Source organism: Takifugu rubripes, chromosome 4 (genome assembly GCF_901000725.2).
Source record: "Takifugu rubripes chromosome 4, fTakRub1.2, whole genome shotgun sequence".
In the NCBI taxonomy this organism is placed as follows: Eukaryota; Metazoa; Chordata; class Actinopteri; order Tetraodontiformes; family Tetraodontidae; genus Takifugu; species Takifugu rubripes.
Window position 1 is genome coordinate 7761665 of NC_042288.1, and position 22435 is coordinate 7784099.

Below are 22435 nucleotides of genomic sequence, written 5' to 3' on the forward strand. Positions count from 1 at the left end.
CACAGTCTTGTTTCAATCAAATGCTGAGATCCTCATTGTTTATATACTGTATGTAGAGTGTCTCATGCCTTCCCTTTAGGTTTGTGTTTAGGGGTCTGTTCAGAATTTCAATGTCTCTGCAGAGAGGGTGATAGACGCCTGTCTTTTTTATTTATTCTTTCAAACAAAATCTCCCAGCTACCATTCTGTTCCTGCCATCAGCCTCAGCTTTTTTAATATCCTTAGCTGCATATCCACAAATACCGCGATGTAAACAATGAAATCACTTCTCCAAAATTCGGAGAGCATAAGTTGCATCTTTGTTTTTTGTTTTTTTGATTTTCCCCCAATCCTAAAATATGCAGACTGAGTTCAGAGTTGTTGTTGAGTTTTTGCAGCCGTATGGTGTTCTGTCATAGTTTGGGCGTGAATGGGGCGTCCCACCTTTCAAGTCACGTATCAATTCAACCGATGCACAAAACAGACAAAGAGCACAAACAGCAAGTCGACTGTCGCATAGAGAGGAATTCACACCTTCCTTTAAGAGCACTAAACCAAGTCCTACAAGGTCCCATATGTTTCCAGGACTGCTTCATTGGGTGAGTAAAAGTCATGAAAAGTGTCTTCCTTGACCGACGGCCCTCATAAACCACAGAGAATTCACCTGCTATGATGTGAACTGCGATATAAATGTATTCTGGTATGTTCGAAAACGCGTACATTTAGAGTTCTTTGTTTCCCATGAAGCTTTTAGAGGGTGTTAACAGGAATCTGGAGCCATTTTATCCCCAAGTTTAAGGCTCAAGAAATACTACAGCCCGATAGCAGTGGCAGCAGTAATGGAGGGTAAGTGCAGGTGCAGGCATGGCGGATGTGCTGCGCCAGCTTTATGTGTGAAATCTGTTTTAAAGTTAAATTTCTCTGAAAGTAGCAGCTACTGGGAGACTTCTCCCAGAATGCAGGTTCAGCCACCAAATGGCTCTATCAAGTTTAATGGGACTGTGTCGTTTCTTTTATGACACAGTAACACACACTGCAGGCTCCTTCTTTGCTCATTTTGCTGAGATGAAAACAAAGGCTATATTTTCTGAGACGGGAAGCAGCTTATAAAAGAAACTGTTATTGCAGGAAATGTTCCAAAAAGAGCTAATATCAGCATCCCTGGTACAAAATAAAATGAGCATAAACTTGTCTCAAAATGCTTTTGAGTCCGCGAGTGTTTGGGTAAATAAGATGTTTGCTTTTGCTGTGAAGTGTATGACTTCCACACTTTCATGGGACGCACAGAAGATGGTATTTATGTGCGTTCAACATTTTACAGTCTTTCCATGCTTTTTATGACACCTCACGAGATGTGGAAGGACAAAAGGCAGATAAAATAACAGTGATTATCCTTTAAATTAATGATTATTGTGATTCCAAACCGTTGGGGAGGAAGAAGTAGAAACCATTCAGCAGCGATTTTCTAATCTGAATTGCTAATGTTAATTTTGATGTTTATTTGCTTACAAATTGCTGCTCTGATGCGGCTCCAAACCGGTTATTCAATAAGATCTTTGTGTGTCAAAGAGGGTGGGAAAAACAAAATGAAACAGATTTCAACCCAAACGTTTCTTTACTACAGCCCACTTTTTGACTATGGGCTCGCACGCACCAAAACCAAATTAACCAGGGGTTTAAGTGCTAAACATACGTAGCATGGCTGGTCATGTGCCAGCTTTTACGTATGATCTCACTGTGTATCTGGTTGCGCGTTCTGAGATTCACCTTCCTTGTTCTGTTGCACATTTGATCTTATCAATGGAAATTCATACTTCGCTAAAAGTGGCACCGATACCAACTTTGAGAAAAAGAGGTTTGAAGTCAGAAGATGGAGCCTAAATGAGGATGGGGAGAATGAAGAGCTGCATAAATGATCAAAGAAAGACATGAGCTGAAGGGGTGTAAAGGAACACAGAAGAAAAACAGTCGGATTAATAATTGACCAATGTCTTTCTGTTTCTCTTCTATAACTGTATTTTCTTTAAAATCTTTTTTATACAGGTGATAAAGCTCTTTAATTATATAGTTTGGTCCCTTAATTTTGCAACGTTCCCTTATGGAAACTGAAGATTATGCCCTTTAACTTTATAAAAAATATGTCTTCCTTCAAGTAAAAGGTGGTGAGAGCAGACTGCTGGTGTGGTTGGATGTTTCATCTCTTCAGTCCATCTCTAGCTGATGTTTGTGTGAATCACAGAAAACACGACCAATACAAACGCAAACGTGAGAGGAGTGGAAAAAGAAGAAAAGAAAGCAGGACAATAGTTCCTTTTCCCAGTGAGCCTTTGAGTTTCACAGCCCATCTGGACATCCTTGTGGTGAAGTGGGAGAGTGATTAAAAAACCTGACCGGAGCCTCTGTTCTGCAACATCTAAACATCTTAATGTCATCAGTGCAGCAAGAAAATTCTCCATAAGTTCTAGCTAGCAGAAACACACAACCATCTTTTCCCAGGATTTTCCCAGGTTCTCCTGAAACTAGCAGTCCTGCTCTGATACAATGTGGTCATAGATCAAAGCCTGTGTAACACATCAAAGTGCACTTTTACTTCTTTTACTTTTGCTTCATTAATATCTCATATCTCAAATTCGAGGTCAACCTGAACCAGTTTTTTAATATAAAACATTATATAGATAAATCTCGGAGCTGTTATTTTCAGACCTTTCAAGTCTCTGGGGGGGATCAATGTGACAGATGGGAGAAAAACAGGGGACAAGGACCATTGTCAAATTGGATCTAATCACATTAGCGAGCTGATAGCGTTCCTGTTGAGGTAAATGTTGAACACAGGCCGTTGTCATCAGCAGACGCAACCAGCCGGGCCTTGACCCACCGAAACGGCTGTCACATCCACCTCATCACATGCACACTTGGGGGTCGGGAACCTTGAGCGTGACCCACGACCACATCTGAAGAGTGATGGCAAGGTGGGCAGAGCTGGGATTAAAGGAGGAGGACACATCAGGCTCCACATCTACTACAGACAGGTTACACTGTAAACAGGGCCAATTGATTTGTGTGCCAGATGTGAATGTTTTGTAATGGTTATAGCGGCATTACAATATATGGTGTTGTAATTTGTAGTTGGATTAAGTGCCGCACCATCCGTTAGGTTCCGGCTCTCTCCTAAACCACTGCAAGAATCATCCTGCGTTGGTGTTTTTCTGTGAGACTTGGAGAGAGGAGTTTTTTTTCTGTTTGCAGGCCGACATCGTTCACATTTGTCATCTGGTTTAATTTGCTACCTTACTGGTCATGGCCATTCAGACTGTGCAGCTAACGGGCTTTTGTTGGAGGTAAAAGCCTTTTAAAGAGCCCTTCTGAGATTTGTGTAATTGAGCAGCGTGCTTAATGACAAGTTGCTCTGGCCTAATGAGGGTGTGGACTAAAATAACAGCAATGACTTTGGTCCTTGCTTTTCATAACAGTGCTGTTTGGTTTAGTCTCTCTCAAATAAGGTGGTTAGGAGGGCTCTGAAAGGTAATGGGTGGTGAGGCAATTTCACCATACTCACATGCTCCACACTGGGGCCATTACTTGTGAGGAAGAGACAGAGAGAGGGACATCCAGAGACAGACAGCCAGAGAGAGGGTGATTAGGGTTAGACATGGTGCCGCAGCAAGCCCGGATCTATAGAAATGGCCTCTTAACATGATGTATGAGGTACGTGCTGAAAACAGAGTTGGTGATTAGCATTCTGCTACCAGTAAGGCCGGACAAAGAAGTGGGGAAACAGCATTAGTTGGGTTGTATCATGGGCCACAGTGACAGGCCAGCTTTTAGCTCTCTATAGCTGTAAGGAACTACAGTTCTTTCAATGTTGTAATTGTTTTTAAAGGGATCATTAGATCCCCCCCAACAAGGTAATTTATCATGAATAAAAAACTGGAAAACTGATGGTCCCTCCTTAAAATGATAATGTTTTTGGTAATATAGCACTGAGAATGTAGAAGGAATTCTATCAATGATCCATTAAATATCTGTCATGTGTTGGAAATGGAGTAAAACAGAAAAAAAAGTAATGTAAATTGTTTTTCTTTGTTGAACTCTAAGATTCTAGATTTGCTGTTGAGTGCTGAGTTTGTTTCCTGTTGAATTTCTGATTTTAGGGTTAGGGTTTTCTATTTTCTACTTTGACAATGACAGTTAAGCCACTGCTGTGAGGTCCTTTTGCTAAAACAGATCTATCTATCTATCTATCTATCTATCTATCTATCTATCTATCTATCTATCTATCTATCTATCTATCTATCTATCTATCTATCTATCTATCTATCTATCTATCTATCTATCTATCTATCCATCCATCCATCCATCCATCCATCCATCCACCCACCCACCCACCCACCTATCCATCCATCCATCCATCCATCCATCCATCCATCCATCCATCCATCCATCCATCCATCTATCTATGTATATATACACACATTTTTGTGGGGTTATCAGAGAGAAAAGCACAAAACAATGGCCTGCCCCTATTCTTTGTGTGTGTTTGCAGACATTTGGCCTTTTGGTGGTTGTGTTGTTCATGGTGGATCACATTCATTATTTGTTATTTGACACTTATGAGGAAAAAGCAAATGTATTTTAAATTACTGATGCCCCTATTTTTAATGACTGTTGCTGTCTCTCCAACTGTTGAGTTCAAGGTTGTTAGATTCTCTGCAAGAACAGACATTTGTTCAGTCATCTTTTGCCACAGGTGCTCTCCTCTCCAAACTTCAGGCTACCTCATGACAGGCACACATTTTTTCCTTTCATGCCAATCCGGTCAGCTTTTCTTCAAAAAATTACTTATTTCAAAAATCTATTATTCCTTTTTTGTTGCCTTTTCCCCCTTTCATCTCCACTGTTTAACCTGTCAAACTCATTTACTTTTCCATGCAAATCACTTTTCTGTATTTTCATATTTTCAATGACTCCAAAAACAAAAAGGTGGGCGGGAAAAACCTCACCCTCTGCTAGATTATGTCGCTCCCACTTTGTGCTACAATATTTGCTTTCATTTTTCCTAAGAATTTTTGATGAATTATCCTGCTGGAGGAACCTTTGGACAGTGGGGCCGTAAAGTTGCCAGGGACTAATACTGCAATGTGGGGCAAGCACGGTTAAGATTTATGGACTCGTGGCACTTAATTATTCAACAGAAAATGTCGGAGCAAATGTCACGTTACAATATTTAATGCACATATAACATTCACTGAGCAGTGTGGATGTAAGAGAAGTCAGTGGAGTGGCCAAAGGTGCAATACACACATTTTTTTCCTTAAATGTCTGAGCTGGCCCTCATCAAACAATCAACAGTGGCAGAAAAAGTCTCTTCTGATCAGGAAGAAACCTTGAGCGGGAGTATTTTCAGACCAGAAATAGGGTGTGGGTGAAAGGAAAATGTATCAGAACTATATGGATAAAACCTTATCGACCCTATGGAGACACTTTGTTACACAAATGCAGTCCAGACCTCGAAAATATTCCCTGGTTATGAAGTTTAAACATCACTGATGAACGACACAAAGCTTAAATTTTCTTTCTGGGTGTATTACTGCCCTCTACTACATCTCCACTTTATCTCTCTCATAGGGTTTGACCACCCGACATGAATGCGCTTCTGTTCCGTCTCCCCTGAGAGACAGAGGTCTTCAGTCTAATGAGTTTTACCACAGCTCATCTCAACACATGACTTCTCACAGCACACACCCCACTTCTGACCATTCTCCCAGAACAGCGGGAGGGACAGGGAATTTCAAAATGGAAAAAAAAGAGTGTGAGATGACTCTCTTGCCTAATTGTCCATTTCCCGGGGACTTTGCTGAACTCATAGCTCATTAGCCCTGAGCTTGGTCCCGCGGAGACACACACGGGTGACTGCTGCATTTTATCCCATCGCCAGAGCCTTTTTCACATTAATATATGTAATTATATAATACCGAAGGTTATTTCATCAGACTTTACGGCATACAGGCAAAATTATGAAGCCAGTGAAGAAAATAATCACTGATGAGTGATTTATTTAGCGAAGTTTCAGTAGGTCATCGAAGCGTGATTAAGTGTCCAGTTAGAGTCTCACCCAGCTCAGGGCTGGTAGGCATTTACTGCTTGTTGCTGGTCTGTTTTCGATATTATTTTATTGTTTTTAACCGTTGATCTGAGGTGAAGAATGAAAAATGATAAGTGAAGAATGTTTCCAGGCTTTTCCAGGTGGCGGAGAATGATTGTCTGATTTGTAAAAAAGTGATAAGTGCGCTCAGTTTATACACAAGAGCAGAAATGTGTTTTTGGCTTGTGTGGGATATAGTGATACAGGGATATATAGGGAAATATTGAGAGATGGGTCGAGGTATCCAGAAGGTTGCATACAGAGGATACGCCTAATGCATACCACAATGAAACAGTGCCTTTTTTGGTAAAGAAATTAACACTGTTTATCAGTATTTAGTATTAGCATCCTTATCAGGAGGTGGCTAAAAGCAGGTGGCTAAAAGCAGGACTTGCTTGTTTACTGTATCGAACGGAGAGGGACAGAGCAAAGAAGAAATCTTGCTCTGAATGTCATGTTCCAACAAAAGATGGACATCTGAAAAATGCTGCCATGAGAGTAATTTCAAAGGCATTGTGTGGGTCTTTGTGAGACTTTTGTGCTGCCTAAGAGGAATCCAGTATCAAAAGCAAATTTCCCATTGAGCATGCTTGCTATTTCACCAACCTGTCACGGAAGGAAAACCCTGAAAACTTTGGGCAGTTCAATGTGCCAAGACAGCAAAGTTCAGTTTAAAGAAGTCAGCCCCATCTTTGACATGCTGTGGTTGATTCTGTCACTCTCCTATTGTGCTTTAACAGTGAATAATTTCAAGACATCCCACAAACAACAGAGCAAGAAGAAGCACTTTACAGACTCTTCAAGGTACCAGGCTGCTGCTGAAGACATCCAGAAACAAAGAGCTTGTCAGACTAATAATCGTGTTAAATACACCTTCACAGACAGTGAGATGTAGAGGCTGACTATCATATCTAGGCCATCATAAAAACCATTTAGACTGGCTAATAAAGAAACCTTCCCTCGGCAAAGGAAATGAAGTCATCACAGTAGAACATGGCCTGAGGCTGAGGATGAGAGAGACTGAAGAAGAGAAACAGAATGAAGGAGCAAAAGGAGGCGAATGGAGAGTGTGAAAGAATGAGAACAAACTGTCCCAAAGAAGCACTCATCCAGAATCTAATATAGCTGTTTTCCCTGTATGTCTGTTAATTACTTCCTCAGTTACCATAATGGTGAGAGAAGCAGACTGGTGGGGTACCTAGAAAATGAACTGTATCTGGGTTAATTACTTTCATTTTACTCCTTCAACGGCAGAAACTCTCGTTTCCGTTTGACTGCCTGCAGTCTTTCTTTAACATGGTGAAACACAAAATGAGCCTGAAATTGAAAAGAGGGAAAAGAGAAAGATGAAAACAAGAATTAGTGGTTGAACTTTTTTGTGCAGCACGAGACTGTCAAAGAAAGAAAGTGGAGTCTGACCTGATGCTGGAAAAGGTTGCGGTGGTCTTTGATCTCCAAATCTATTCCGGCCATTGTTAAATCCCCCAAAGCGCTCAAGATATTGAATTCACAAGATGGAGCCGTATTATCTCAGTTGGCCTCTATAACCTTGAACTTCTACAAATGACATTATAAGTCCAATGTTCAGAAGCAAACATGACAAATCCAAGATTACAATCAGAGTTGTGAGTGGAGTTTAAGTAAAATCCATGAAATAACCAAAATAATTTGACAGCTATTGGTCAAAAAGACTCACTTAAAACAGTCAATTTATATGTTTATCTCTTTCACTTAATATTAAAGCATTATATTTTTCATTTCATCCACTTTAGCTTACCAGAAGTCTAATCTACAAAGTGTTTCTCTTCTGTGGTGTTCCACAAGGTTCAGTTTTAGAACCCAATTGTACTTATAAATGTAAAAATAAATAAATAAATCTATTATTCTTCACGTGTTACAGTAAATCTGACTTCTGAACATCCACCATGCTGTGAACAGCAGGGAGACCAGATGCAAACTTCCATTTCTGTCTAGAGTGAGTTGCCTGCATGATTTCCTCTTTGCTATTTTACATGCCGGTAAGAGCCAATGTAGCAGGATACACGTCAAAAGAACATGAAAAAAAAAGGATATGAAAGAGAGCACCTGAAAAGAGGGGAGAGTAGAGGGAGGAGTGGGAGAGTGCTCCCACAATAGAATGCTTCATTAAAATGTCAACCACAAAGGAATACGGGAAAGGGAATATCACTAGTACCAAAATCATATTAGGCAGAAGAATGGTTGTTAAAGGGGGATGAGAATGTCAGAACAACTTAATTTATTCAAATCTCAAATGGCTGAGCTGAATCTTCTCTGCTGCTTCTAAACAACCACATCTAAGAAAAATATGAAACTGTGGAATCGAAGCATCAAATTTTTTTATTATTGAGTGACCTAACGCGAACACACATCGTCTTCCTTGGCTTTCCCCCCCCTGAGCTTGACAGTCACAGTTGATAAAAATTACTGCATGATTAAAGTTACCTTTTTATTCGTTCCCACTCCCACTAGCTACCATCCAAAGGAAAAACATCCCAATTGTGGGAGCTCAATCTTTTTTTTAATACTCTGTCACCATGGGAAATCTGGTCACATTGGAAAGGGTCATTAATTCAGTTAAATATGGCAGATGTTGACGTGGAATTTGGCGTTGTTACCATTGATCAATTGTGCAAAGGCTGCAGTTTTCTTATGCAAGCTATTGTTCTTTGGCAAGACTTTTGGGGCTGTTTGTTGCTTAAACAGTGCATGCGGTGCTTCTCAACACTGCCTATGACAGTCTTGCACACAATCAAATGCTTGAATGAGCGAGAAACCTAATCTTGCGTAGCCAGACATCTGTCCCGTCAAGTTCAGTGAGTCTGGGGAAATTCAAGTGCCAAAGCTGGTTAGGACAGAAAGGCAGGTGTTCTTTTGGGGGGTTTTCTTTGTAACTCCAAAATCCTCCAAACAGCACAACAAAGAAATTACCAGAGGTGCTGTTTTTAAGAAATAAGGAAGAAGGTTAGCCATGCGAGTTCTACTGTACATGCATTTCTTTCCCTCTCGTTGCATTGTTTCCTTGTATAAACTCCCTGTCATTGTACAGACCTGAACATTCTTGAAGAAAAGTGACATGAATAGCGGGAGAGAGAATGAAAATGACAACTGGTGCCAAGACACAGTGTGAAGACGGGAAAGAAAGAAAGAGCTGATAAGACTATTTAGCCCATTACTTTCATGGGCTTGGTCAAAAGGCATAAGCGTCAGTGAAAGAATGAAAAGTCATCTTCAAAGCCCAGAGAAGACTCGGTTATTACTCTCTGTCTGAAGAGTGACACTCCACTCTAAGTGTTCCGCTCGAAGATGGCCTTGGGAGGTTAGAGCCATGAATGTCAAAGTTGATTTCACACTCTGTAACTCTGAACTGCGCGATGCATGTGGCTACTGTGCACACATATACCGGACAAGAGAGTGCAAATACACACTTGTTTATAGGGAAAAACATTATTGCTCCTTACTTCACCAGGCAGCAATTTCAACGTCAATGCTGATGAGCGCAAAGTGTCAGGATAATGTGCGACGTCAGTTTGTGGCATTAATTCACAGTAATTAAATGTTAAGATGAGTATTCTGCTTATAGGTGATGGGAAACTCTATCCCATCAGTTCAGTTAATGAAACACTGACACATGGATCAGTAAAACTTTCGCTAAATATCACCAGCTGCTGATGAGGCCTTAGCTATGCATGATTAAATTCTTCGAGTTCGAGTCTCGGCCATTTCGCTGTAGATGGATTTCTGGTGTCGCCGTCTCTGCAACACTGCAGAATATATTTGAGGAAGTGCTGGTGGAGCGTTTAGGCGGAATGTTACGACTATAGGATATCTTTAAGATTTGTATGCAACATTAAGGTCTTAATGCTAAGCTAAACCACGTGCATGGCTTTAAAACATTAATACGGCCGCCTGTTGCACCCCAAGGTGTTGCACTCGTGTGATAAGGTTTCGGACATATTGGATTTATTATTGCAGAATTGGGCCAACAAGAATATGCTTCCTATCTGTCGAATCATCTATGATAAATGTCAAGAGGCTGTGATTGCATGAGGGTGTTTAATATGCTGTCTCTCAAAATGTGCACATGGTCGTGCAGCACAGCAAAGTGTGACAAGAAAAGCTGATTCCAAAGCTGTCCACCGCTGATTACAGAGCGAGGTCACGAACTCAAAGAGGCAAACTGGCTGCGGAGATACAGACATCCTCGTTCTACTAACATCCCTCAGCCTATATGGTCACAGCATTTCAAACAGTGGCTCCGATTCAGCTCAAGGCTGTATCGGGCTGTGGCAGCGCGATTACCCTATTAAAAAACACAACAGAAACCTAAACACTGAAACACACGGGGGGTGGAGATGTGCACATTTCTGAGAAGTGAAAAGAATGTACAAATATAACTGGAATTAGAAAACCCATCACTTGGGTGCCACCTTGGGCATCTCACAGGCACCCTTCGGTGTCATCGGAGCTCTCAGTAAATGTCAGATGCATTTTGCTAAGGTTATGTTCTGAGTCATCAGTGCATATGCAAACTTTCACCTACACCTCCACTTTACCTGCTTTTGTTCCTTCTGACCTGGTTGTTACAGTCCTCTTTTCCTCCCTCCCCGACTCTCTCCTCAGATGCCATCTTGGTCCATCAGGAACCCAATGTCGCTGCTCTTTTCATTTATTATCTGGGTGTATCAGCCAAACAAGGCACTCCAGATGGACATTTACCTCCCGCCTTCATCTCGTGGAGGTGGAGGATGGAGGGATGATTAGAGAAGATAAGCTTTGCAAAACAAAAAAAAAACAGCGGTATAGAGATGGGTACAGAAAAAGACTTTAGATAGGCTAAATGAAGAAAAAAACAAATCTTCAACACTTCATCGCTTATTCTATTGGATGAGGTGATTTTTTTCCTTCTAGACAGATGGAAAGAGGCTCCATCTGTATGTCTGTCCTCTGGTCTATTTAAAAACAGAGTTCATACTCTTCATATTTTTTTGTATGTAAGGCTTGTTGGAGAGATAATAATCCATATCAAGTTTGACAAAGGATTTCTGTTACACTATAATTTGTGCTGTTGTTACAGGTTTCAATTTGAGTAGAGTCCTACAATGATAATAATTAATAGTTACACTCAATGTTACACTCACTCACATTACTTTTTTATCTTCCCTCAACAGTTTTCCTTTTTAATTCATACAAATGTTCAGTCAATTTACTCTATAACAAGCAATCAGCATGAGTGAAGAGCCCGTGGTACCACAGGAGACCAATTAGACTTTTAAGACGGCAGAAAGCGAATAATAAGTCATTCACATCACCCAATTAGCTGACCCTCGATGTGCCCAAAAAGGAAGTTCACCTTACTTGTGTATCATATTTGATATCAGATAAAGGTTTTATGTCTGCCAGTGTTTGCAATTGAGAATTGGACTGTTAGTCTCTTCTGCTGCCCAGTACAAGTACCAGATCCGCATGATTCCCCAGCACTTGGTGGGCCCACTCAAGCCTTTTTACCAGACATTTGAGCAAATGTCTGAGGCAACTTCCCAGCTTCTCTTGCAGCATCTCCAGACTGGCTCCACAGACTGGAGAGCTCAGAAGTTCACATTACAAAACCAACACTTGATTCCTGATAAGACTAAGAAGTTCCACCATGAACTCCCCCTGGATGTTTTTATAGCCTCGTCCAGTATATATCTCATCTATATATCTTACCCTTTACCCAATTATGGGAAATCACGACACACCAGCCAAGTAGAAATCATGAATTATGTTTGACTTAAAGTCCCATTTCCACACTAATATCCTCTTAATTCCAATGAGGCAACGATTCATCCTGGCAGGCTTTCAGTGATCCAGTCAGTGTACACAGGCAGTAAAAAGATCTTCAATGATGAAATACCCCTGGCCTCACATCCAAAAACTTTATTTCCACTCTAATTTAAGAGTAATTCAACCACTGGGCAAATCATTACAACTGAATTGCAAATTGATGCTGATACCATCACCTCGCAAGCCCGGACTGACTTATGACTTATTTCATAGATGGATTATGTTGCATTTATTACTGCGAGCTGTGAGGGTTTGACCAACTAGCTGCACCACACAAGTGTATGAGTTACACACACTGGTAACCTGCAACTGCACCTGACCATTCAAATCTAACCAACCCTTGGCAACAACCAGATTCTCAATCATATCCTCGAATTATAACCCTGACAAAATCCACCAGACCTAATCTACTTAATCTATAATGAATCACATTTAGGTCATGATAAACATATAAAAAGAAGGATTTGAGATTTGAAACATTGGGGGAAAAAAAGCTGAAAAAGAATAAAAATAGATCTTTACAAGCGCAATAAACATTTGATTATCCAGGGATAGCTTCATGCTCTCGTGCGACACCTATAACCTTTCTGGATCATGCTGCAACAGGTGAAACTAGTCTGGCTCAAACTATTAAGTTGCATTGATCATGTTTCCAATTCATGTTGCAGTCAAACATATCATCTGACCGATACTTTGCAGAGATGGACCGACTTTTCTTCATCCTGTGTATTTGTGACTGACACTCGTCACAGTTTGAAGGAGCCAGTGATTTTCTTTTGGATGTACACGAATTCATGCGTTTGGGTGGATGTTTTTGAATTCTTGGTGTCTTTTTCTGCCAAACTTGAAGTGTTTTTTTTATATATTTTTTTTAAATTCTAAAATTCACCTTTTGATGTGATAATGGATACAAACTACTCTATTTTTTGGAGGGTGTTATTTTAACAATTTTCCACAGGAATGAGACAAGAAGCATGGCCATGATTGCTCCTATTTATGCTAAAAGCTTCCCCTGACAGTCTCGACGGTCTGTTCCAGTCTTTCCAGTGTCCTGTGATATGAAATTTGCAAATGTCCTCTGAGACTGAATGACATCTGGTTGATGAGAGTTTGGCTAGTTTGCTTAAACTGGCTTAGTGTTACCTGACTGTGTTACCGAAACAAAAACCAATCCTTCACTTCACTTTGTTCTTTCTGAGTTTATATTTACCGCTTCCAACCCAAAGAGGTTGAGTGAGTCCCAGTCCATGAGTGGAAATGGAGCGTGAGATGGGGAGGCGTCTTGGTGCAGTGTCAGCAGGAAACCAGTCCTGGAGTGCTGCGGAGAAACGGCAGTCGAGGCAAAAGGCAGAGCTTTTGATTTAGTGGTGATCCATGTTCCAGCCCTCCTCTATAATCACAAGCCTGAGGACCTCACTCAACATTGGTAGTCAATTCTGAGCTACTGGTGAGCGTCCACAGGGCTTTTTGCACTGCTGGGCCTCTTATTGACAGATTTTCAGTTAAAACTAATGCGCAGATGCACAGTTATGTTTCTAAAAAGCAAGTTTAGAGGGTGAACACACAGAGCTCGACGTTAGTCAGACACAATATGATCAGCCGGCAGAGGATAGTGTCCATGGGAATCATTTGATGTTACTATCTTGTAAAAAAATCATCTGCTTGCTGATCAGATTAGAGGGATTCCTGGTCATCCCCCTTTTGAGGGCCACCAACTGGCACCCTGGAACAGTAGATCCAGAAGTTGCTGGAGGGATTACATATTGTTAAAGGGATTACGCACTATCTGCCCTCATCCCCAGAAAAAAAAAAAGCCAAAAGATGCTGCTGTAAAGATTGGACACCAGTAATACTTTGCTGTCATAACCAGTGAAGGAAAAAAAAGATTAATCTTTTTCGTTTTCCTTGCTTTTTTGGGGAGTTTGTAATGTGAGGCCCGGAACATGTCAAATAAACTTAAAAATGCTGTTTATTCAAGAAGATGAGCAAAAACATTTAAAGATGTCCGTTTCATGTTTTCTTGCTAGTTTATCTCCAAATACAACAGAATCCCTGCAGAAAATGGCAGCTGCTGCACTTTCTTTAGTCTGTGCCCTAAATCTCCGAGCTATAAGCCTAATCTCCCAGGATATTTTAGAAAAGTATCATCATATTAAAATATCAAACACATTTTAGACAAATGAGATCTGCGTGCTGAAAATGATAAACGAATGTTAAAAAAACAAAAAAAAAAAAAACATATTTATAGGATACTTGTCACCTGGGAGTGCAACCTGAATGCAACAAAAAAAATAGGAATCTATAATTCTGTTCTTCCCGATTTCAGATGGATTCGATCTGCGCTCGGCTGTTTTGCATTTACTTTGAAGTGGCAAACAGCGGCAACCTGCTTCTGTAACAGTTGCATCACTTTTAACGCCGTGTTTACAAAAACACGGTCTGCGGTCTGCGGGGGTGCGGCCCAATACATCACCGCTGTGTCAGAATCCCCCAAAAAGTCAAGTTTCGCCGCTGGAGCGCACACGGAAAACAAACTTTGAGTTACCTTCTGAAACAAATACACGGAGAAGACGTCAAAGCTGACATTTTGAGCTGCAAAAATGGAAGTTCAGGCAAATGGCAGCAGAGCTCCTCGGAGCGTGCCCCGGGAAGAGTGGAAGCATTGACATATATGAACTTTTACCTAAATATATAGTTTGTTCCAGATGATAAGTTTGGTTTTCTTCATTTTAAAATCTGTTTAAAGACACAGCCTGCGTGAGTAACTAAGGAAACGACTGAATGTGGTTGGGTTTTTGCTTGTGTTGCTATGACCATGGCGGCTATATATGGGCCTTGATGCTTTTGGAATTTAATTTAAACGGGATTCTAACATTTTTCAAACAGCTTTACACAGCGAGCCAGGTGTTGAAGTTCAGAGCGGAGGAGGCAAGAGGAGAGTCGTCCATGTTAGAAAGATGTTTTTAACTTTATTGGTATTCTGCGACATCATGTTAATGTTCCGTGTTTAATCTCATGCTCGTCAACCAAAAACACACAGAAATGTTCCTATTTAGCCTTCCCAGTCTAAGATTTACAGAACCACATCTTGTATCAAGGTGTGTAGTAGCTCTCTTGTGTGTAATAAACTGTGTTACACAAGATACATGCTGCATGAACACACAATGAACACACGCACATGCAGTCAAGGAGGCATGTGGGAGTGAGTAAGGTGCCCTCGACAGGCTTTCTGATTGTTTGGGGGTTCGGTACATTGCTCCAGGATACCTCAGCAGTGCTCCAAAACTGTCCGGGGCCACTCCATCTCCCAGCCTAATCCCCTACAGACAGGCGCTACAGGGAGGTTGACATGCTTCTCACATGTGATAAACTGTGATAGTGTCACAGGAGTTTCTACAGAAATGCAGCATGTGTGTTTGTCTCGGTGTGTGTGTGTGTGTGTGTGTGTGTGTGCATGTGTGGAAGTATCTTGCATCATTTATTTTCTTCCCGTTCAGACATCTTTTCCATCTACATGATTTGTTTTATGTACAAGGACACTGGTTCATATGCAAACACACACACACGCACACACACACACACACACACACACTTATCCATTATTCATGCATGTATGTGTTTGCAGGTAATGGCCATGCTATTACAGGGTGATCATCTAGATGTGTGATTGATGTGTATTTCTGTGTTCTTCTGTGTGCAGGAGTGTGTATGTGTGTCTTTAACTGCAGCGGTAGGATGTAATATATAATATTTTTAAAGTAAACAAGAAAACGACAACAAGGACTGATGGGAACATGTCTGTCTGTCTGTCTGTCTGTCTGTCTGTCTGCCTGCTTGCCTGCCTGCCTGCCTGCCTCCCTGTCTGTCTGTCTGTCTGTCTGTCTGTCTGTCTGTCTGTCTGTCTGTCTGTCTCATCCATCCATCCATCCATCCATCCATCCATCCATCCATCCATCCATCCATCCATCCATCCATCCATCCACCCAAATTTGACATAAAGTAATGTAAAGATTTTTATTTTTTGCTGTTTTGCTCAGTGTATTTATGGTTAATATATAAAATGTCCATTGAAAGTCAACATCAAAGCCGTAGAATTACGCCGAAACGCAAAGCTGCTCAAAGGTTCATTTGAACTTTTGTTCTTAGTTACCAGAAAAATGGACAATCCTGTGGCTAAAGCTGTAAAACCACTTTTTTGAACACAATAACTTCCATGTTATTTTCCCGTGTGAGAAGAAATGTTGAGCAGCTGTTTACCGGTCAATTTTGAATCAATATATAAAAATGTACGCATCTCTAAACTCTAAAATAGCATGAATTACTAGCAACTTTAACAGTGAAGCATATCAAGCTAAAGCTAGAACTAATTGCTTTATGAAGTAGGGCTTTGAACATTCTCGCATAATGTTAATAATGTACAACTGAGTATCATTTACAAAGTGTTCTTCTGGATCTAGACATTAATATGAGTATCAGAGTTGCAAAGTAGGGCGGTTATTTTCAGCATTAAATTAGTGTAGATTCACTACACACTCTGTCTCTCTGGGGCTCCAGGACAATTATAGAGAAATATGGTTGCAGCACTTTCAATGTGTAACTTCAAAGACACAATATTGATGTAATTGCACCAATTTGTGTAACCAAGGGGGAAAAAAAGAGATTCTTAAAACCAATTAAACATTAATTGCAAATGTATTGTGAACAAGGTATTTATTAGAGGCTTGAGTTGCTTCATAGAATGTGTAATAGTCTTAGTGAGAACAGTTGTTTGGCCTGAACGTTAAACTGGAGTCTGTAATCGCTTTGACGGGGAGACCACTTAATCCTCGTTAAGGTGTCCTGATATAATTCGAGTATAGTTATTGCCGTTGGTTTACGACATAGCTGGACCGTTCCACGGCGTGAAAAGTGTGTTAAATCAGCCGTCGGAATCATCTGCATGGCCATTTTCTCAAGTGCATCTTCCAATCAGTCAACATCATCTGTGTTTACTCGTGTGATGCCATCACTCCCAACCGCTTTCTTCAAGAGTGTCTTCTCGTTTACCAATGCGTGAAATGCACAATAGTCTAATTGGACAATTGTCTTTGCCCCGGTACTCTTGCTCAGGCTTCCAATCGCATTTTTTTTAAAAATCCTGTCCCTCTTTCAGCACGTTGCGCCATTTGTGGACGGCCTGTGATGTCACAGACCACAACACTGGTCAACTGGGGCAAAGCTCCAGCCCACGTTGACTCGCTCCAGTCCGACAGGCCCGTATGCATGCAGGATCAGGGTGTGTTAGCTCAGCTTTTTAAACTTTGCTTTCACTCAAGCTCGTGTGCTTACATGTGCTTACAAGTCCACGTCACATAATAGTCATTGACACCGGTCAGTGGGGACCACAGCAGTGATGTGAGTGGGGTCTGCTGCTGTGTGCTGGGATCAGCTTCTTCCCAAACTTTAAGGTTTGGTGTCTGCACCCTGAAGTTAGCGGGATGAGATGGTGTGTGGTGTTCTGCTGTAAGGAAATCCTGCTGAAATACACACAAACACACAACCAATCCACTACATGAAGCCTTTGTGTGTGGGCAGGCGTTAATGTCGGGCTCACGCATCTGTTGCTGCATATCAAAACTTGTTTTGCGCTGATGAGAGTTACAGGCAGTGTTAATTAGGAGGCCGTCGTACTAATAGACTCGGAGCATTAATGCAGTCAGCCTCGAAACCAATTAATTCAACATCTGCGCTGATCACATTTGCCTCTGCCATGTTTTGATGATGTATCAACACACAATTAGTCCCTTAATCTGATGAGAACAATTAGTCTTCATACCATAGCGATGCCATCTAATTAACAAATATGACGCACTGATGCTCATCCACGATGTCCAAACCTTTTTTCCCCCTCCTATTATTCAGAGATTGCACTGCACATATCAAACTTGTGCCTGTACGAAACAGATTTCCTTCTGTTTAATATGACTGTTCTAGTTCTTCTTTCTCCTCCATCTGTTTTTCCACATTAATTTTCCTTGTTTTTGACGTCTCTGCAGCCATTTTTTTCTTCTCCTATTTAACAACGTCACTTTCTTTACCCTCTCTTGCTCTGAACTATCCTGTTTAGTATAAATTACTCTGTTATCTTAATGGAATTTATAGGCCTGTGCAAATGGACACATTTTATCTCCCACAATGTTGGAATTTAACAGGGTCGGTGTCTGAAAGCTATAATATATTTATCATTCCACTGGTCTCAAGGCCTCCTTCACCATGTCGTTCATGACATTTTAATCCCCCTCAAGTCATTTGAGCTGATTGTTTATTCCTTTTCTTGTTTTGTATTGTCTTTCTGCATGAATCCTCCTATAAATCCAGGAGATTTTTCCTTGTTTTTTCTTCGTGAATATGGACAGGACTACTGAATATTTTAATGAGCTGCCATTATTTAGGAGATTAGCAAATTTAAGCCACAAATTCATGCAGAGTGGTGCGTAACAACCCCATCATAGTAGTGCTGTTATGGGTATGTCGCTATAGCGCCATAAGTCAGCGTGTAAGGGAGCACAGGTTGATTTAATGGGCTAGTTTAAATTCAAAGTCCTGGCACTCAGTCACCAACAGTGACAGCGCCTGGATAGGCACCGCGGAGGAAAATCACATTTATCAGAAGCTATAATCAAAAGTAATGGAGACCATACAAACACTAGGAACCGCCAAGTGTCAGCAGGTTGAGCCATTTTTAGATTGCGCTGTCTTTCTCCGAGATTCTCTGTAAGCACAGGCTCCTTGTTCATTCTGCTCAGTCTCGCTCAGCTGTCTCTGTATCTACATGAATATAAATCACAGCGCGATGGCCACATCGCCCGGTTTCAAATGGAGACTGAACATCTCTGTTCCCTTTGCATCCTGAAATATTGTCCGTGGGCTTTGTTGATGTTTGTAAATGACCCTTCTGTGGCAAAGTTAACCACTCAAGATTAAGAATTACGGTGAAAAAATTGAACATAGACAACAAGAAGGGAAATAAAATGTAGTTTTCTACTGACATGCTGTTTTTGGAGTTGCAAGGACCAGAATGTCCTGACTTTGCTTGTAAGTGCCATAGAGCAAGTACAAGAACACTCTCTCTCTTCTCCTTTGTGTGCACACACATGCATGGGTACTTTATGTGTTTCAGGATGTGATCCTGCTTCACCCACGCTAGTACTCGCTGCATTTTCACAAAAATTAGCTGCTAAACGGAACTGCTAACTGTTGGGCTTCAGTGTTAAACAAATTCAGAAACTGAATAATTACATGGATCAGCCAGGTGATTGACAGCAAGGAGAACAAGGTAGGTCAGAGCAGAGATGAGAATAAAGGTGTTGGATTATAAAAAAATCAGGAAAATTGCAGAGATTTTGAGAGAACGACAGGAAATAGCATTGAGCGGGTTGTTTATGCCATGATATGAATGATAATGAGCCAGCCAGAGTTGTTATTAAGCAGGTGTTGCTCTGAGGTTATTTGAAGCTTTAAGAACACAGCAGCATATTTTTTTGGGTTGAATCCAAATAATAAAAGAAAATAAATCAGGAAGGGGGCTGATTTCCCACCAATTGTATGATGAAGACCTTTTCTCAACAAAGCAGCACCGCCACTGAACGCACCATTGTTTCTCTGCTTTACCGCGGTGCTGTGTGCTGCGATGTGGAGGCCGTTTGAAAACAAAGTCTTGGTAAAAGTCTATTTAAAGGCGATAATTGACTCAGCCGCCCTCATCTCCTCAGGCAAATCGGTTTTTAATATCACAAATTCAAATTTTTCTCTGAATTCCCCCGAGATCCGGCAAGTCAGAGCTGGATATTTAATGTGGATGACATCATTCCGAGGCTTATGTAGTTTTGCTGATAACTCTTAAATCCTTTATCTCCGACCCTATCGTCAGAATCTAGCATTTAGTGGGAGCAGAAACAAATTGCGCTTATTAAACTTTAAGAAATCGGAACTTAAAACTTCCAGGTCCCTCCTAATCCAGCCGAGGCTTCTTTTCCTGCTGTCAACCTTTGGGACGCCCTCCTTTTATCCACCAACTTTTAATACCAGGGATTTCCATTTCCACTGCAGGTCAAACTTCTGGAACTTGAACCGAATTTCATTTCCACAGATGCGTTTGGCTCTGCCAGCTTGTCGGCCGTTCTGCCATCAGCTCAGTTGTTTCGAGTGGCGGCTGAGGAAAGTTCGTCTTCGGCAAACACGCTCAAATGAGTCTTGATCTCATCGCGCGCCGACTTTTTGCAGCTTCTCTTCTTTTGTTCTATTATCCAAATAATCAATACCCAAATGAAATGAAGCATGTGGAAATAAAATAAACAGGTTTGCAGGCACGCAGATAGTGTGTTTCAGTACGCGGACGGTGACTGAAATAGAAAATAATGAGACGCAGTCGTATTTCTAGAAACGATGACGTGCATCAGACACCAACCCTCTTCTTGCCTCGCATGCTCGTCTGTCTCTCTGCTGTAAACAGATGAAGAGTACAGCACTGTAACCACAATCCCCCTGAGCACCGTGGAAGCCTCTCGCTCTGGAAATCCATCTCTCGTTTTTGCCTCTCTCTCCACTGCTTCACTCTTTTTCCTTGCTTATCCTCCTCTGTTGGGCCACGGTGGAGCGGCAGCGGCTCAGCTGTAATTATGGAGCTGAATGATTTGGCTTGTAGTGCCATTGATGGGTCGGTAGCTGCTCTTGTTTTCAGTGCGATTTAAGGGAATTTTGTCACAGTGCTTCCAGCCGACCGTGCAGGATTCAGCCCAAGTGCAGATGAAAATGAGTCAATAATCTGTTTGGGGAAAAGATAAAACAACAACAACAACAACAAAACCCCACAGCAACATAAAATTAGAAAATGCTGTTTGTGCTTCACTGTAAGGTCTTTCTGAGGGATCTAGAAAGTGATCAATGGCTCAGTTCAACCTTCTAAATGTAATCAGTAGATACATTTATCATTTAACCAGGGAACCAGTAGATCATTAACATATTTACACAAGGGTTGCACTCCCAATATCTCCAGTCTCAGGATAAAAGGGGAGGATGTGACGTATACACAGAGAGAAGCCTTCCAGATCTTACTGCAGAAGGCGTGAGCATGGGTGTGAGCCTGCATCCACAGCTGCAGCGATGAGCCGAGCCTTGAGATGACAGCTAGAAGGAGTATGCCCATTTGTGGAAGCAGCAAAGATATAAGTAATCTTTCCTTGATTACTTCTCTCAACGGCACAGAGCATTACCATGGAGCTCACAGGGTCACCTTCCGCTTTATAGACTGTGTCCAAGGTAGAGTCATCCATTTTGACTGACTTCTGTCTACATTTATTTACAGTTTGTTGCAGCCTTCAGACTTGAAGTTTGTGCTTGTTTTCTTGCATTCCTGAGCTCCTTGCTCTGCACTTGCTGTCAGTGATTCCTGCCTTTAGTTTTTGGTGAACTACATTCAGAACTGGTCTGCCTCCACCCGTCAGAAAGCTCCTCTCTTTGAGCCTCCTGGTTGTCATTCAGGCCAACCGAGGGCAGTCTTCTCCATCAGTGTTCTTTCTTACCTCAGGCCATCCTCTTTAAGCTTCACCTTTGTCCTGCCCCCAAGACTTTACAAGACCCCCGATGTCCAGCCTCACAAGTAGGGTATATTCCTACAGGCAGCTCACAGGAGTGAGGAATAATGGTGGACATGCATAAAAGTTACCACTGGAAACATGCAGGTCAGCTTCTGGGAGGTCTTCTAACATGGGTGGCTACTCAACTCCAATTTTGGACATTTGTGCTAAGCTAGAGGAACAAATGAATGGAAGTTGGGGTGGGACTGCAGGACTGGGATAGATTATAAAAAGAAATGAGCTTTTAAATGGGTTCTAAGAAGCATTATTCACTTAACCCACAGGTCCAGATGTCCTGAAAGATGGATCATCTGTCTTTGTATCTACTAAATCTCTGATTTGATTTCCAACCCAAACTAAACAGATGCTTCTGGTGCCCTGCTTGCCATTTCAAAATGTCCACACCTATATGTGAATCTGTGCATGTGTATGTTTTGGTCTTTAACCAGCTCAGAGAGGTTGATGTATGGTCGGCCGGCTCCCATTTGCTCCCTGCTTGATCACATTGATGGATTGTTCGTCCAAGTGTGTGTCTGTGGTGTGTGTTGCTGAGAGCTGTGCAGCAAGTTTTACCGGAATTTCTAACCAGCACTTGTGTGTCTGGTTCAGTCTAAATGAAATTATGGATCTAATATTAGCATGTTCACCCTTTTCCTGGTGCATTATCTAGGCAGGCGTTAGCGCTGTTGCTGTGAGCAGAACTTATTCATGGATACAAGAGTTCTACATTATGTTATGTTGTTTGAATAAGGTAATGTAGGAACATTTATCCAGCTTAATTCTGAAAATGTAAATGTTGGACCTCTGTGATTTGTCCAGGTTTTCATTTCCAGGTTCGGCTTCCTGTCTCATTCCC